Here is an 18,222-nt window from a genome sequence, read left to right on the forward strand (position 1 = left end):
CTCTCTGTGGTTGGACCCTGACACTCTATCCATTGCTTTTTGCTGGTTAGCTAATTACCAGCAATTTAGCAGAGAATTCGCTCCCACCACCACCCTCCGGTTAATTCTGCAGATTTTTTTATTCAGGGGAAAAGCAGCTGGGGAAAGGTTTTATGGACAAATGCACTTCCATTTCCATTCCTGTTCCTCCTCTGGGAATAAAAGCTATCGGCTCTTGGTGATGGAGGTGGGGGCGCATCCCTCAGGATCAGGGCAAAGCCACCCAGACCCAGGAGCTCCCTTGTCCCCTCGCCCACTGCAAAGCATCCTTAGGGGAGAGGGGCTGGGGGCTCTCGCAGGCTCCGTTCCAGCGCGGGCTCAGCTTTCAGGTTGTGTCCAAGTGCCTAATTAAATTTGCAGAGCGTTAACTGCTCGGGATCCAACACAAATTGCCGCAGAAGGCAGAGGGGAGGCAGGGAAAGGATGGAGCAGGGTAGGGAAAGGAGGGAGAAGCCTAAAACAAATAAATTAATTAAACAAATAAATAGGGAACGAAAGAACAGAGGGAAAACAAACTAAAACTACCGTCAGCCCTGACTGCCCGAGCACTCATTAGCAGCGGGAGAAGAGGGAAGTGTCTCGTTGTCTAAGGCTGTCATCCTTCATTCTGACGAGCACTTAGGGAGTCGCGACCCCTTTCAGCATCTCCATACAGACAATCAGCCCCTCGCATCGGTCACCGCTGCTCGCCCGCCACATCTCCGCCTTATTACAGGGATACATGGAAAGAAGGATATTATACCATCAGGAAGCGGGGAGGTGGGAGAAGGCTGGTACCCGCGTCACCCCTCCTGCGGCTCCCGCACCACGGGCAGGCAGGGAAGAGCCAGCGGTGGAGGCAGGAGCTGCTGAGCCTCGTCCCCCCCCATTGATGCCTGCAGCCCTCGGGGTCCCCCCCGGCACCCCTGGCCCTGGGAGGAGGCACAGGCAGTCGCAAGTCTATTTTTGCACATGCCTACGTGGCGCTTGGCTGTCTCTGGGAGGCCGAGCTGTCAGCAAACAGTGATTTCACCTGGGTTTAAAGGGGAAAAGGAAAAAAAATAAAAAGAAAAAAAAATCCAGTGTCATCTGCCAAGAAGGAGCCCGGGAGCGGTTTGTGGAGACGCCAAGAGATGGGGGGCTGGGGATCAACAAGCGGTAGAGGAGAACGTGCAACCTGATGTGTTTTCGGTGCTCCGCAGGCTGGAGCTTTCAGCTGCGGCTGCTCCCCGGCAGCACAGCTTGTTACCTTTCTGCCTGAGCTCCCTTTGTGCTTTATTATAATTTGAAAGTGTGGTTAGTGCCGGCGAGAGAGGCTGAATTGACAGCCCCAGCGCGATGCCTCCAGCGCGCTTGCCCTCCCGCACGCCTTGCTGCTGCTGTTTGCTGCTTGCCGAGTGCTGACAATACGAGATCACCGCCCGGATAATGGGAGCAACCCCTGGCTCCATCGGTTCATGCAATCCTGGGCTTGTTCCGGGCAGGGAAAACCACAGGAGCAGGGCGTGTGTGCAGCAGTGCAGCCCAGGGGCAGGAGGCGAGCGGCTGAAAGCCTCTCTTTTCTAATTAGCTCGGCCGCTTGATGACTCAGCGGAACAAGGAGCACACTTGCCAAAGGAGGGGATGCTCCACGGAAACTTGGGTCCTGGTTGCATCGCCTTGTAAAGCAGAACAGTCAAGCCCGCTCAGCGTGCTCCCTGCGGGAAACGCACATTCCTTCCCGACAGACCCTCCCACTCAACCTGTTGTGGTTCGCATTGGAGGCAGCTCATCTCCTGCCAAAACCAGCCCCGTGTGTTGCTCGGCATCAGCTCACCTGGCAGCATACATCCCTCCTCTTGTTACTCCAGGATCATGGAATCATTAAGGTTGGAAAAGACCTCTAAGTTCATCCAGTCCAACCATCAGCCCAACCCCACCGTGACTCCTAAACCATGGCCCAAGGCATCACCTCAACATGGTTTTTGAGCCCCTCCATGGATGGAGACTCCACCACTGCCCTGGGCAGCCTCAGCCAGGGCTTCACCACTCTGTCAGTGAAGAGATTTTTTCTAATATCCAATCTAAACCTCCCCAGGAGCAACTTGAGGCCGTTTCTTCTCGTCCTACCACGGATGCTGCAGCTCTCGTGTGAGGGATTTCTCACCAGACAGACCAGGCAGTGCCAGCGTTCCCTCTCGATGCAGTAACAGCTCTGATGACACCAAATCGCCTCTGGATTTCCTCTGCAAACATTGCCTGGTGCCAGAATCTTGTGCTCCTCTGGACTGTTTGCTCCTCGTCAACACAGAGGGAATTTGGCCAGGTGCTTCAACACCTCTAGAGCAAACAGTGTGCAGTTATTTAAGCCAAAAAAGCAAACACATCTTTCACTGAAATGTGGAGTTTAAAAGAAATAAGAACAGAACAGGGCATCTGCATCCTGTGAGATGATGCAAAGCCCCGGGACCACCCTGGGACAGCCTCCTCCTGCCTCAGGGAGCCGAGTGCCGGCAGGACTGGGGCGCTGGGCAGCCCGTAGTTCCGCAGGCAGCTACACCGCTCTCCTTGGGTTTGTGCCCCTTGCTGGGGAGCCTCCAGCCCGTGTCCTGCGCAGGATGTCACAGCCTGCAGGCAACGCCACCCCAGAGCCACCCCAAGGCTCCTCGGCTTTGGAGCCGCTGCCACTACGGGTCAGGCTTTTAATTTTTATTTATTTATTTCCCTAATTTTCCTTAGCAGAAATTGAATCTCCCTTCCAGTTCCTTCTGATTCCATAAAGGAGTATCAGTTACACCATAAGTCCAATTTATTCTTTCCTATGTATTCATTAAATCCCAGTTAGTTATTGCATTATTTAATGGAATTGATGATGTAATTAAGCTACAGGCAGACATTAACAACCAGAACCGTCAGGGAGGTTTAGGACCCCTTACTACGCTGTTCCTGGTGTTATACGGCTTTTAATTTCATAACAATTACTCTATCCGGCCAGTTCAAACCGCACAGTTCACACATATTGAACACCCAAGCCCAGCTCCCGAGCAGCCCTGGGCGTGACATCGCGTTACCCTTCAACCCAGCCTCTCTATGACATCCCTACACGCACGGCGGAGCCCCACGACGCTCTGCAGGATGGCACCTCCACTTTCTTTGCTTTGCTCGATGTCCTCAACCCAATAAATTCAGAACACAAGTTCCTCAAGATTATTTTTGTCAAATACAACCCCCTCCACGATGGCTTTATCTGAATTCATCCCAGTTTATACCAACAGAATCTACAAAAGCTCCAGTCCCTTTGCACATCTCTAAGCGAGATGCGCAAGCCTCAGGTTTAGTAACATGGGAAAAATTGTCTCCTTTTATTGCTGTGGGCTGGGAGTAAGAGGACAAATCGGGGACGGTTTGCAAATTACCCCGAGATTCACAGATGGGGCAACGCGTTATCGTTCTGAAAAGTGCATCAAAGTGCATCGCACGCTCCAAAGACGCGAAGACCTCCTAATATGATTTTCCCTTGTATGCAGCCATAGTCCATAGCTCCAGGTAGGGAATCTTTCCTGGGCTTTTCCCCTCCCCACAACCAAATCTGCTCTGGACCCACCACTCCTTATCCCCTGGTAGCGGGAAGTGTAAACCAAGGAATCAGCCAGAGCTCCCACAACTAAAATAAAGCCAACACCAAGGGGTTTCCAGCTCTCCTAGCACCAGCGTGCATCCCTCCTCCGTGGGCTTGCAGAAACCCTCTGGGCTCCCCCCAGCAGCTCCAGTTCCCACCAGGCACAGAGCAAAGCCCCAGCAGATAAACGCTTGCCTGCTGTAGTTTTCCCACTACCAGGAGAACTGAGATAGGACTTTGCAAGCCAAGGAGCAGATTTCCATCTCTGTGCAGAGGCTCGAGCAGGGACGAGCTGTTGTGGGGCAACATCCACCCTCTGCGTGGGCAGCTGCAGCTCCTTTCCTGCTGTGGTCCCAGCGCAGTGCCTGGTGATGAACTTCCCAAGGGCTTTGCAGGACAGAGGTGAAGCTGTAGTAATAACTGCCATTGCATTAAGAGATTGCTTCCTGGTGCCTTATCTGCCCAGAGATATCAGCAGCCGGGATCTTATCACGCTGTAATTACCAGGCCTAGATTTGTACTAATTGGCTCTCTGGAGTAAAGTTACCTCCAATCTGTGTGTTACGGGGGCTCAGCAGGAAGCGATTTACAGCCCAACAGGTTACCCGGGATCATCTAAGGAGGATGAGCTCCAGCTGCCATCCACGGAGCGAGGCACAGTGGGCTCCGCTCCCGGCACTAAACAGAGGGCAGTGCTTTAGGGAAAAAAACATGGCTTTTGGGAAAAGCCATAGCTGAGGACACTGCTCCCATCTCTGCACAGCCCGGACCCAGAGGATGGAGCAGGGCAGCCCAGAACTCCTGCAGCGGTGGCTCCTCAGGGCCAGATCCTGCTGGGAAGGCAGGGAGCTGTGCTGCAGCCACCTCTTCCCAAGGTCCCACGCTTTGGTAGGAAGCCGTGTCAACCACCTTAGGTTCCTTCGGCTGGTTCACTCAGCCTGGTGTGCCTCTCCGGTGGGCTTAGCTGGGGTCCCGCTGCCACACCGAGCACACACACAGCCATCTGAGCAGGTCCCTAGGAAAACGCAGAGCCAGCCCTGTGCAGCTGCTGGGCTCTGGCAGTGGAGGAGCGATGCTCCCAAGGCAGGAGCAGCCTTTGCTCTGCAATTATCACATCTGTCTCTTTGTTTATGTGATATTTAGCAGGTTAGAGCTTGCGACCCAAACTTTGGGTGAGTGCTCTGTGGGAAAGGACAATTCCCATGGTTGCTTCCATGCAGGACAGGACCTCAGGGAGCACACAACCCTACACTGACACAGCCCTGGGCTCGTGGAGACCCTCACCCTTCCCTGGCAGCTGGTTCCAGCACCCCTCCTGTAGCAATCCAACAGCAGACCAGCAGATCCGATTTCCACTGAGTTCAACCGATTTCTTCTCGTCCATCCCCAGTGTCCTTGGAGTGACCAAATGCCATCTTTTCATGTCTTTTTTCCTTCGTTCTCTTCCTAAGGCACTAATACGGTTTGGAAGGCAGGTAAGTCGCAAGCAAGGCAGATCCCTTCCCTCACCGGTTGCCTTTCCAGGGACGCAGCTGTGTCCTCTTCGTGTGGACAAGGTCATGTTCATGTTCTCAACGCCGTCTGCTAAAACAGCATAATAAAATCACCTCACATGAGCAGGACGCTCCCGCTAATCACAGCATTGCTGCTTTAAGTGCTCTACATGAAAGGTTTTGGTGGCTCGGTTTCACCGCTCCACTTCCCTCCCCTGCCAACACCGCGATGTCAGCGGTCAGCGTAGGGGCTACATTCCAAATGCTTCATTTCGGGCTTAAACCCCGACAGACGCAGAGGCTGAGGGATGCCTAAGTGGGTGCCGAACGCCTCACCCAGGACCCTTCCCCTTCCTCCTTGCTCTGCTGAAACCTTCCTGGAGCCGCACGCTGCACATCACGGTGCTCGGAGGCGCCCACCTGCTAAGCACCCTAACATGAGAGATGCTTTCTAAGCACGGGAAATCACCATTCCATTTTATTGCAGGTGCAGCTAGAAAACAGAGAATAAGAAAATCAGGCAGAGGAGCTAAGTTAGGGATGTATTTTCTTAAAAAAAAAAAAAAAAAACACAATCTGATTCTTTTATTGCAATGAATCCACCTCAGAAAATCACAGAATCCTCATCTGGGTGACGGGAGCTGGGAACACAGCGCGGGGCCCTTCCCTGGGGCAAGATATTTTAATAACTTCCCGGCTCCAGGAGGCTGTTAGCGAATCTCAGCTGGAAGAGTTTTTTTTCAGCCAGCTGGATCTTTCAGTCTCGTTACATCATTAACTCTCTGAGATAATTTTTGAAGAGGGGGTTGTTTGATTTCCTTCCTGACAAACCTTCCAGGTAAAGCGTGGTGCTTTTTTTGTTTTCTGAGGGAGAAGAAAGTCTCGGATGTGACAGTCATCGTGACCAACACAGGGGCCAGCACGCTGCTCTTAGGTCAGGGGGGTCTTGATGCCAGGTTCATAGAATCACAGAATCACTGAATGGTTTCGGTTGGGTTGGAAGGGACCTCAAAGCCCACCCAGTTCCACCCCCTGCCATGGGCAGGGACACCTCCCACTGGATCAGGGGCTCCAAGCCCCATCCAACCTGGCCTGGAACCCCTCCAGGGATGGGGCAGCCACCACTGCTCTGGGCACCCTGGGCCAGGGCCTCTCCACCCTCACAGCAAAACATTTCTTCCTAAGATCTCACCTCAATCTCCCCTCTTTCAGCTCAAAACCATCCCCCTCATCATCCTGTCCCTGCACTCCCTGATCCAGAGCCCCTCCCCAGCTTTCCTGGCATTTCAGGGCTCTCTGCTGATGAGCAGCAGGGAAGTCTCCTGCTTTACGTGGTTGGGATGCTCTGTAATTCCTGTTCCTGCAGCGCTGGAGCTCGGTCTCAGCAGGGTGCAAGGCAAGTTGAGGAGCACTGATGCTGGTGTAGCCCGGTTGCTGCATCCTGTGCCTCAGTTCTTGCTTAAACTGATGGATTTGGGATTGAGGAAGAAAAACATTTCTTTCAGATCACATTAACAGCAATCTTCTAAGTCTATTTTGTTGATATCTAAAGAAACTCTTGGCTATTGCTGCTGCCAAAGGTCAATTCTTTCCTTTCTCCTGCTCTCACTGCCACACATCTGTTAGGCTTCTCTTTTTCTATAGATCTGAGGTTTGTAACAGGCAAAGATGCTTTGTGTCCTCTGGTAAAGGAAGATTTTCTGCAAACTCCTCTGGAAGTGTTGTGTGAGTGCTTGAGACAATCGGGGGCTCTATCCTGCTGCCACACTCTCTCCTGGGCGTGGGGAGAAGGGCTCTTTGCCTCACATATAAAAGGTTGCTGGGATACTTTTCCCTTCAGCTGAGGACCGGTGGATTCAATGCCTTTTTTTCCTTTAATATTTAGTTTGAAGAGCCAAGCAGGCAGAAATCCATCCTGTAAACAAGACCCTCGATTTTGGGATGTTTCTGGCCAGCTTCTGGCCTCTTGGACCACTCAATAAAGTAACACTGGGTCACGGTTTTAGTCCTTACCAAACTATTACTGGAAAATGACCCTGCAGCCATGAGTTTCCCAGGTAACTTCCCTGCTGCACTTGCATCAGCTTTAAATGCGTTCCGTTTTAATTCTATCGAGCCTTCGCTTGGTCTTGCAGCATGGGGAAGGAGAAATGTTGCTCCCACTATAGCCAACAATGTGGCTTCAGCTGGGAAAATATATCCCGGGGGAATATTGGTCTGGAGTCGCTGATGTGGAAGACACAGGTACGTAGAAAACAGGGAGCATCTCTTTGGAAGGTTGCTCCCCAAAATGCCCTGTCCCATCTCCTGACTCATCCCTCGCTTAAGAGGGATAACTTAAGAGTGACCGGGGAATTTGATCTCCATTAAACCCAAATCGTTTGTCACTCTGCAAAGAGTGGTGACAAGGAGGACAATTAGTGCAAACGAGGAGGCAATGTTTATGATGTAGAGCCTTGTCTGGGAGCCAAGTGTTTATGAGCGTGGGGGTTTGCCCATCCCTGAAGGGTAATGAGAGAATTTGGTGGGGTCGTCGAAAGGCTTCTCCATCCTTCTCCAGAGCCTCAGCTTTCATTAAAAAGATCATAAAAATAAAATAATAAAGTAGTTCTCTGGCTGTCATTTGCAGTAAAGCATTCCCCGACTGCAAAAGCAGCCGGAGCCGATGCTGCTTTCCTGCCTGTGTTTGCAGAGAGCCTGAGCCAGGATTTCCCTGGTGAGAAGCAGCAGAGCTCTGGGGTGGGCAGGGGACACCCCCTGTTAGATCTTTGTCGGTGGGACTTGATGCATCATCATTCGACAGGGTGGGGAAGGATAGATTGCGCAGATGTGCCAACTGAAGAGCCGCTGCTCACGCTTTTAATCCTCCACGAGCACGGGCCAAGGCAGGAGTTTAATTTCTTTAAGTGTAGACCCACAGTTCACAGATTTGGCTCAGGAAATGAGTTTTTCCAAGCAGTACAAAACCACAGAGTCGCCACAATAAAGCACCATAACAGCAAATGGCTCATCCTTCCTTTCAAGGCAGCCTGGGGACCATTTCTCCTGTTCTGCAAAGGTCCACCACTAAATTTCTTCACTCATTCCTTCCTTTCTTTCAAGGGACAGAGGAGTTTCCTGCACTTGGCACACACAGCCATCCTGCTTGAATTTCCCAGTGAGGCCGAGGCTGGGGCTTCCCGGGGACACGTCCCAGTTTCTGTTTTCTGCTCTAGCGGAGCTCAAGGGCTGTCGGTGCTTCGGAAAGGGATGTGCTGTAGCGTGCTCTGCCCAGAGCATCTCTTCCATCAACCTCACTCTGGGCTTCAGGTTGTTTTAGTTGTACCTGTGGGTGGATGCGGGACTCTTTGATCATCCTGGATTACTGCAGCATTATGAGCTTTCAAACAGAAGTGGATGCTCTGGATACAAAAGTGGGTCATGTACAGAGGTGCGCTGGGGATGCTTTGATACAAGAGGAAAGGGGGAAGGTCAGGAGAGGATGGAGAACTGGCTGGTGCGCAGCTCACATGGTGCAGACTCCAGCAAGCCCCTGCCTGCTCGCCCTGGCTGGGCTTTAACTTGAATTACCAGGCGTTTTCCTCGGTGCAGTTGCAGGGCTGTACAGGGACAAAAGGATTTCCATGGAAATGAAAGGCTACCCGTTTCCAGAGATAACCGGGAGATGCAGAGATCAGGGCACCAATAGGCTTCTCCTCTCCCCAGCACCAAGTTTTTGTTTCCCCTGCATGCAGGCACCGGTCCCACAGTGCTCTGTGCTGGTGCACATGATGACCAGAGTTGCTGGGAGGTGGGAATCGGGTCCAGGCACATCCGCATCGCATATTCCCTCAGATGTGTTCTGCTGCTAATGAAATAATGGAAGAGACATCATTCTTCGTCACTTCCAGTTACACCCCCCATGCAGGAGCCTGCCAGCATCCCCCTTCTCTGCAAGCGTAACAAACCTCTGCTTAAAAGGAAGGCCATTAATAATAATTACCCACAAAGAAGGGGGGGGGGAAAAAATCCCTGTCTCTTTCTTTCTTTCTTTCTTTCTCTCTTTTAATGAGCCCTAAAAAAATAAGTTTCTTAATTGAAAAGCTTTCTACTTTGGAGATAGCACCAACACTTCAGAGAAGTCCAGGCAGCTCCAGCAAGTGAAGATGAAATGAAGGAACAATGTCAGTGCCTTGTAGGGGTGCGAGATGGACCTCAAAGTCAGGGGTCACACGAGCAGCATCACTGGAACTCAAGGAACTATCAACAAGGCACTAATTGGATTGAAAGGAGGCAGCAGATGGAAAGAAACAAAGCAGGAAAACAGCTTGGCAACAAACATCCTTAGAAATAAAAGTTTAGGCAAGCAGGAGGAGGAAGTCCTGGGCCCATTGGGCAATGGAGAAAGCTGAGCACAACCCTTGTGGGACCTCCCGGTACCACCTGGGCTTGCTGTGCCCATGGGGCAAGGAGTCTTCAGACTGGGGTTTCTCCATTGGTTGTGGTGGGTCTCAGGGGGACGATCCCCCCGCCAGCTCAGAGAAGCTGGTGCGTGGTGCGTGGGTCCATCAGCAGAGCCTCTCCCTTCAGCAGCTCACGCAGCAGCCGTAATCCAATTTAGAGCAAGGCTCATCGAGGGCAGGCAGTAATCTTCTCTCATCTGGAAGGGGCCGGAGGATTTATGAACCCAGCTGTCTGGTGGTGAATTGTCCCTTCGGCAAACAATTTGCTACGCGTTCAGTCGTCTTCCTCAGGGCAGCTGCACAAGGTTGGGCAGCGCCCTGGTGGGACCGTGGAGCAGGGGAGGGACGAGGCACAAAGAACATGGACACAAAAAGGGACACCGAGCCTGGTGTGACGCTTGCTCTCAGTTCTGCAGGCTGCAATTGGGCACTGACCCACAGGCGTGACAAAGGGAACCGAAAGAATTCATTTAAACCATTGCTCCAGAACAGCAAGGCTGAACGCCACGAGCTGTCAGCACGGCGCACGCTGCACAGGACCGTTTCCAGTTCATAAGTATTAAGCTAAAGCTTTATCAGCTGCCAAGACAGACCTCACTGCTTGAGCATCTACCGCTCCCCGAGTGCTTTTCTGAATGGGCCATTGAGAACTGCCACGGCCACAACATCCGTAGGTTATGACAAGTCATTTCCCCACGGCACAGGTACCCGTCAGGGGTGGCCTTTCCTCCTGTGGCATTTGCCACCTGGCAGCAGCCCAGCCCCAGGCAGAAAAAGCTTCCACCGAGGCTTGATCGATCACTCCACGCATTTGGCTGCTCGCTCGCTGGATTAATGAGATGTGGGATCCAGGATGTGGCAAATGCGCTCTTCCTAATGGCATCGATGTGGCCTCTCTCCCTGTAGGCAGCCAAGACCCAAGGCTATGGCCTCACATCCCCGGAGCATCGGGGCATCCTGTGCACCACGCCGGGGAGCCAAGAACAGCGATAACAGTCAGAACATTGCTGAGAGCACAGTGTTTCCAAGAAGATAGGTAGAGACAGGGTGGGGTCAGCATCCAGAAGCTTCAGTCCTCCTCTCCCACATCCTTCTGCGTTTCCACTTTAAACTGGTTTGTGCCCTCGGATGCAAGATGTTGCCCAGGACACCTCAAAGTCCTGTGGAGATAGTGCTCACACTCCCAGCACAAACAATACCTAACTTTGACCTTAGTCTCTAAGAGAGTCCTTCAGCAGCAGGCTGGAGGATGCTCATCTGTTTCCCACACAGGCGTTTTCCATGCAGTTTTGCCTCCCACTTCTCAAAGTGCTCTCCCGATTCCTCCCAGGTTCCCTTCGTGCCTCTACACAGTCATTTCAGAGGCGGCGGAGGCTTTTCCCACGGAATAGAGAAATGCTGTAGCACTTCCCAGCAGCAAATCTTCACTGCTTTTCCACACATTCTGGGTTGTGAGGATTTGCCTGAAGCCTCCGAGGGTGGCTTTTCCTGGTTACCTGCTCCAGTTTGCACCAAGCTGGGTTGCTGCACCCATGCTGGATGCCGCAGCTGCTGATGCTATTGCTATACTGTGCAATTAAGGCATAGCACGTATATAATTACCAGAAGCCCAAAGTATCCATTTCATTGTTTTCATGCAGGCAAATGCTTTTCTCTTCAGATGCCACAGTGTGGCTGATGCACCCTCGCTGCGCTGTTCCTTGAAGAACCTATGCAAATTGGACCTTAATATTGCTCAGATAAATGGTTTAATGAAGAAAATGGATACAACAGCCTGTTGCAAAGTTAACGCTGGGTTCTACCTCCCAAATTGGCTCAGAGAAATTAGCAGGAAGGAAGAAAGGATCAGACAAAATAATAAACCCACTCACCTGCTCATTAATTTAATCTTTGCTTTTTTCTTCCCCTCTTCTGGCCTCGCGGTTCCTGTAACCACAGAGTAACTAGAGAACAGCAAAGTCCTAGATGAAAGGGAGGCTCGGTCTGGAAGCACAGAGATTAAAGGAGAGTTTTTAGGATTAGTCTTTGATTATTATTTTTTTTTTATCTTGAATCTGTGGTGATTATTCCTGCTCCTCTCCGAGCAATCCTTCTGGGCGCATCCGAGAGAGCACGCAGGCTCTCGAGCAAGTTCAGAGTGTTTTTCCAAGGACACGACAGTAAATGTGAGTTTGCAGCAGTGTGGGCAGCCAGAGCCCCGCACAGCTCCGGGACTGAGCGTGTTTTATGTGTAGCTCAGCAGGGATGGAGCCCACTCCAGGAACACAGCCCAAACTCAGCAGCGCCTCTGACCCAAAGTGCTTCTCACAGCCCTACAGAAACAGGAGGGGCACGAAACACACACATTTATTCTTTTTTGAATTGCAGGTGAACCAGAGGGACTGAGATCTGTTCGGCGCAGTGTTTCCTGCTGGTTGCAGGATGAGCTCCAGCCACAGCAGGGTCATAGAATGGTGGAATGGATTGGGTTGGAAGGGACCTCAAAGCCCATCCAGTTCCACCCCCTGCCATGGGCAGGGACACCTCCCACTGGATCAGGGGCTCCGAGCCCCATCCAACCTGGCCTGGAAGACTTTGAGACAGCCACGACCCCTCTGGGCAGCCCATTCCTGGGATGCCCCAGCAAATCGTCCCACAGACTGCAGCCTCTTCAACCCTACTCTCTGTTTTTCAGGGGTGCTCAGCTAGCGAGGATCGCTCCCAGGTTGCCTTTGCCCAGCATTTTCTCTAACCGTTTCCCCTTTCCAACCCTGGTGCCACAATCAGCCCCTTTTCCCTTTCCCAGCCCTCCCACCCTTGCGCTGCGGCTGGAAGCGTTCCCTTCAGGCAGGTGATTTAGGGGATGGGAGTTTGCAGGCTGTTAGGCAGGCAGGGAAGGCAAAGCAGTTTCTAAATCACTCGGGCTCAGATTTATGAAAGCAGAACCCGTCTGGGGACAGCAGGACAGCCTCCCTGCACCGTAGCAGCAGCATCTCCAAGCCAGGAGGGCTCCTCCAGAGCAGGGAGGTGAGTGCAGGGCTGACCAACACTGCAGGGACTTCTCCTAGCACCGCTCCTTACCCGTGTTCCCCTGGTATGGTCTCTGGTGGGAAGGTCCCAGCGCAGGAGGAACAGATCCCAGCTCTACTCACCTAGAGGAGGAAAAGAGAGGCTGCTTTAGATCAATTCTTTCAAGGGATGCACACCACAGCCACGCGTATATGGATGGGATTTCACTGAGAACACCTTTTTCCCGGGGAACCGAGCTTTTGAATCCAGCCTGGAAAGCAGGCTGAGCACAAAAAGGAGAGCTGAGGTTCTGCAGATGAAGAACCAAAGCGAGTTGAGGGGTGCAAGCAGCTGGGGGCAGCTGTGGCCTCAGCAGAGCATGGGACAGGATGGGGAAAAAGGCTCCTGCCTTAGCCCGCGCAGCCCGGGCGATGGCTGGGCAAGGGAAGCACCACCTATTAATTAGCTTTTATTTAGCCAACATCCTTGGAGTGCTTCCAAAGCCAGCACCAAAACAAACAAATAAAGGAGGAAACCCAAGTGAATTTCCTTGCTAAACAAATAACTGGTTTCCTTGCTAAGGAAACCAACCAGAGGACATTCCTGAGAGCGTGGAGCAGCCCAGCATGGCACAGCTCGGCTCTCCTGGCATGACAGCAGCCACGTCCTCCTCGGCCGTCTGCTCTCTCACGCAGGAACGCGCCTCAGCATCCGATCAATGAAGCATCGAGACGGAGAGAGAGAGCTGAGCCGGGCTCACAGTGTGATTTATGATCTTGCAGACAAGTTGAAGTGGTGTGGTTGGGATTCTTATTGTAGCGGCCTCTTGGTGAGCAGCATCCAGCCAGGTGACCGTATAGGTCTCCCTATTGATTTTTTTTGGGGGGTGTAAGAGTGTGTTTTTCTCATTCTGCCTTCGGCAGCAGCACCGACCGGGCTGGGGCAAGAGGTCCTAGCGGGGGAGCAGCCTCTGGAGATGTAGGAGCCATCTGCATCCTGGCAGGGCTGAGGCTGCTGGCACAGCTAGTGCCTTGCCAGGCATCCCTCGCACCTACCTGGGTGCAAACAGGTACCCATCCGCACTCCAGCTGCCTTCGCTGCTGCCCGCGGTGTCCCCCGGCAGCTTTGCGCTGGGCCAGGCAGTGGTGCCACCTCATCCTTCCATGAGAAGGATGCTGCAAAGGATGCTCCTTCCGCTGCAAGGCCGGGAGCAAAAGGTTCATTTCTCAAGTGATTCCACCTCCCCCTCGCCTGTTAGACAAAGCCGGGGGAAGAGCCAGAGGAGACGGAGCTCTTAAATTAATCAGCGCAATTTTCTAACTAATGCCCTTTATTGTTTTACGAAATAATGTAAAGCTTTATTCAGAGACAACAGTCTCCTACATCAAAGATCCCTCTCTGCCATCCTGAACTTTGGAGCCCTTCTCCTTGCAATTAATCTAGAAAGATCTAAATAAAGTTGCAGAGAGCAGCTTGCAGATAATATCTCGAGCGAGGGAGCGAGGCTGGCTCTGCTCGGCAGGCAGAAGCACAGAAGCGGCTTTGCTTGCTGTTCCCTGCCCACAGGGACCTGCTCCGCTTTTATTCCACCGCATGTGCATGTGTATAAAGGCAAAAAATCGCTGGAGCAGCCATGGTGACTGGGGGTTGCGATGCTCTTTATCCCACCGAGCTGGCGGCACGGGCTCAGAGGCGGCTTAGAGGAGGAAGAAGTTTAATTTGATTCTACGATCTCAAAGCCCATGTCTGGAAAGCTTCGCTCTGTGCAAATACACCAGGACAGGCTCGGGTGCCTTTATTTACGCCGCTCCCTGACCACGCCTGTTAACGCTTTGGAAGCTCATTGCAGGCCAATACCTGAGGGCACAGGACACTCACCCCAACCCTTCGTTAATTGATGTAGTTATGAAGCTCTGCCGCGCAGTTTGACTTTGGAGGAGCACAAGCATCGCTCGTAGTTGTAGCTGAGGGCTGAGAAAGTGGAGGCTGTGGTGGGTACAGCTGCCTTTAACCCAGCAGTGAGATCTGCACCATTTCACATAGCATCACGGAATCGTTGAGGTTGGAAATGGCCTCCAAGATCATCTCTCCAGCTGAGATGAAGACTCATTCTCCATCCCCTTTACCCTCAGCATGTGTCCTCCTCTTGGAGAGTCCAGCCAGCCCCAGCAGCGTGAGGACCACGGCTTTGGTGAGCCCCCTCTGCCCCACGCTGGGAACTCTCCGCCCATATTTCTGCAGGATGAATTGCTCCCATTGCTATTTTTGCATCTCAGCAAAATGCTAATTGCTGTGCCTGACCTCCCCAGGATAACAAGAGAAAACCTCCCCTAATTAGCACTGCAGTCTGTGGGTGAGAGAAACCAAATGTTGACTGTAGAGCGGCTGCACTTACTGTAAATTCCAACATATGCTGTGGAAAAACGCCGCCTAAATAAGGCTTCAGAAGCACAGGGTGTTTAAATAATAATGAATACCCACTGCTGTTTATTACGGAACAGAAACGTAGTAAAAGGCAAAGCTGCGTCTGCGTTTCCTCTTCCCTACCAGGATGCCTTGTACGGGGCTGGCGGTGGAGGAGACGGAGGATCGGGAATCCCAGGGACAGGCAGGAATTCCAGGTGTGAGCACAATATTTGTAGGTATTGGTTAACGAGGCCCTCCAGCATCCCTGGGAGCTGGGCGGCTCTCACTGCCCTCCGTTGGGGAATGCAGAGAAGGTGCCAAAGGGACCGGTGGGATATCACCTGCCTGGCTGGTGGGGAGCTCAAGCACTCTGGGCTATTGCAGAGGGACAACCTCTTCTGCCATAGGGCTGAAAGCAAGGGGAGACAAAGCATTAGGATTTGGGAATTGGAGACATACGGAGCAGAAGGGAGCAGTGGTGAAGTGGGGCAGAGCCTGCCAGCTTCTGCTGGGCTGAACTTTGATGCAGCACCATTGACTTGCACGAAACCTCGGCAGAGAAACTTAACCTCTACTGTTCTTCTCTACAGCTGTGTGAAATCTCTGCTGGTTTTTTTGTCACCTATTTCTGCACATCCATCCACCTATTGTACCCAGGACACGGAGGAACCAGCACCTCGTCAAAGGAACAGTCACAACAAACGAGAAACCTTCAGGCAAGGCCATCACCTGCTTCAACGTGGTTCCGCTGCCATGCAGACCCCAATCGAGGGACGAGGCAGCTTCAACAGCAAAAGCCAAGACATCTGCTATGTCTTTTGCAGGGAAATTGTGGGGTGGCTGTCGCAAGGACTTGCAGCCAGCAAGTAGATGTTCTCCAGCACTTCTGGGTTTCCACTGGTCACTTGTGGTAGTCCAAAGCATATCAAATATTTATGTGCTCCTAATTAGGAGTAATTACCACTTAACCTGGAGGAGCTATGTACCCAGCGTGCCCGGCAGCTCGACACATCCTGCTGAACAGCCTCCGCTACAGCTAATTAAAAGAGAAGGGCTCCTGGCTGCCTGGCCTCTCACAGGGAAATGGCCAAGTGTTTGTTTTAGCGAGGAGGACCTCACATAACCAAGCCGCCAACGCTCACATCCGAGGTCTGCAGGCTCCACTCAAAGCGCCTGAAAGCAAAGCTGGCCTTCTCCTCACCTATAATTTCAGTGCAATTATTCTCTCACCTCCTCTCCTATTCGGCTCCAGCTCGAGATGTCCTCCCCTTGGCGATTCTCTGCCTCTGAGGAGACCTCTCCCAGCTCCATCCCGCTGGGATCAGGCTCCTTGCCGCTCTTTGCTCTCTCCTGGCCGCCAGCCATATGTTCAGGTGCGCTGCTGCAGCTGCCCCTTCCTGCTGCCGCTCCCCAGAGAGCTGCGAGGATGAAAACAAATTGTTAATAAGATGCCCAATTAACATTTCTTCAGGCAGAATTATTTAAGGAAAAAAAAAAAAACCCCACATGGTTATTGCTTTAAAGCTTGGAAAACCTCCAGAGTATAAATTCCTGCAGGTCAGGTCTGATTCTGCTATTCCCACCCCAAGCTGCTCATCATGGGAAAAATCCATAGGGTGCAAAGGACTCACTTTTCCCACTCCATTTTTCCAGCACTTTGCTTTCCACACGAGGCTTTGCCTTGTCCCAGGCTCTGGATGCCAGACAGGACAGAGCAGAGCATCCCCACACAGGCTCTCCGGATCCTCTTCTGCAGCTGTTGAATGGATTTATCCCACCAGTGTCCTTTGGGAAAGGGACTGTGCCCACTGTTCCTGCTGCGTGGTGTGGGAGCCGCCCCACTCAGCGTTTACACGTGCAAACGGAGCGAGTGGTGCGAAGCCCTGGGGCAGAGCCCTCCTCGGCTGCGAACAGAGGGATGCTCAGCACCAGACTGTGAGTGCAGAAGGAAAGCAAAACACTGCAAAGCCTCCTCCGCCTTCGGCTGTGCATCTTTCCGAGGGTGTCCAATGGTAAAACCAACTTAACAGGCTTTCTGCTCAATTCCCTGAGGAAAATCCTGACCTCCCGTTCAATCCACAGCCTCCAACACAGCCCGAATGAGCAAACACGTCTTGAAAGATGCCCTGCAGGTCAGCAGCTCTCGACTTCTTTTATTTTTTTTGATCGAAGTGAATTCTGCAGATGGAGGATCCACCTGAACATTTGAACTGGGAAGGAAATATTTCTCTTACGCACAGGGAACTGGAAAGATTACAGTCCATCTCCAACCAAGCCAAAGTGTTGAGATCCAAAAAGTGGCAGTGCATGAGCAAACATGAGAGTCAGAAAACATTCCCAAACACAGACCAGACAACAACCGAAATATTTTGTCTCCACCATTTGTGAAATGCCTCATAGCTGCTTTCCAAGTCTTTTGCTTCCTTGCAATAAATCGGCTTCCTCTCCGGCACACAGACTATTTTGACATTGTTTAGCAAATTGAGAAATGCCATTTTTAGCCGATAGCGCAACTCCTCAGATTTTCAGACACACGTCACCGAGTTCGACCCCCTTCTAACAAATCGTTTCAGTTGGGGTGGATCAGCATCAGCTCAAAAGGAAAACAAAACTGAAGGATGCTTAAATAGCTTTGCTTCAAAGGCTGTCGTTCTGTCCTGCACAGTTCTACTGGGAACAGTCTGTGCCATCCATGCCAACTTTCATAGAACCATGGAACGCTCTAGGTCAGAAGGGGCTGCAAAGCCCATCCAGTCCCACCCCCTGCCATGGGCAGGGACACCTCCTGCTGGATCAGGGGCTCCGAGCCCCATCCAACCTGGCCTGGAACCCCTCCAGGGATGGGGCAGCACCACTGCTCTGGGCACCCTGGGCCAGGGCCTCCCCACCCTCACAGCAAAACATTTCTCCCTGAGGTCTCATCTCAATCTCTCCTCTTTCAGCTTAAAAACCATTCCCCCCTCATCCTATCCCTGCCCCCCCTGATCCAGAGGCCCTCCCCATCTTTCCTGGAGCCCCTTTCAGTGCTGGAAGCTGCTCTAAGGTCTCTCCAGAGCCTTCTCTTCTCCAGGCTGAACAACCCCAACTCTCTCAGGCTGTCCTCGGACAGGAGGTGTCCCAGCTCTCAGATCATCTCCATGGCCTCCTCTGGACTCCCTCCCACAGACCCATGTTCTTCCTGGGCTGGATATTCTGCTGTGCTTCCTTTGCCCAACCCTCAGCTCCAAAAAGATGGGAATGATCCTTCAGGCTGCTGCCTTTTCCATTCCTCCTTTCT

At 52.3% G+C, this 18,222-nt stretch overlaps 1 long non-coding RNA gene across 2 annotated transcripts; it reads right to left on the reverse strand.

Annotated features, from left to right (window-relative positions):
- Positions 1–3,234: 3,234 nt before the first annotated feature.
- On the reverse strand, positions 3,235–17,624 carry LOC128854362 (uncharacterized). Of its 2 annotated transcripts, XR_008453407.1 has the most exons (5): positions 16,577–17,624; positions 16,176–16,363; positions 12,612–12,682; positions 11,423–11,534; positions 3,235–8,956 (listed from the first exon to the last, which is right to left on the reverse strand). It is a non-coding gene; the product is annotated as an uncharacterized LOC128854362 (long non-coding RNA). The 2 variants fall into 2 exon arrangements; XR_008453408.1 differs by lacking the exons at positions 16,176–16,363; positions 16,577–17,624 and adding an exon at positions 13,595–13,668.
- Positions 17,625–18,222: the final 598 nt, after the last annotated feature.

The sequence above is a fragment of the Cuculus canorus genome, chromosome 23 (assembly GCF_017976375.1).
Source record: "Cuculus canorus isolate bCucCan1 chromosome 23, bCucCan1.pri, whole genome shotgun sequence".
NCBI classification, from domain to species: domain Eukaryota; kingdom Metazoa; phylum Chordata; class Aves; order Cuculiformes; family Cuculidae; genus Cuculus; species Cuculus canorus.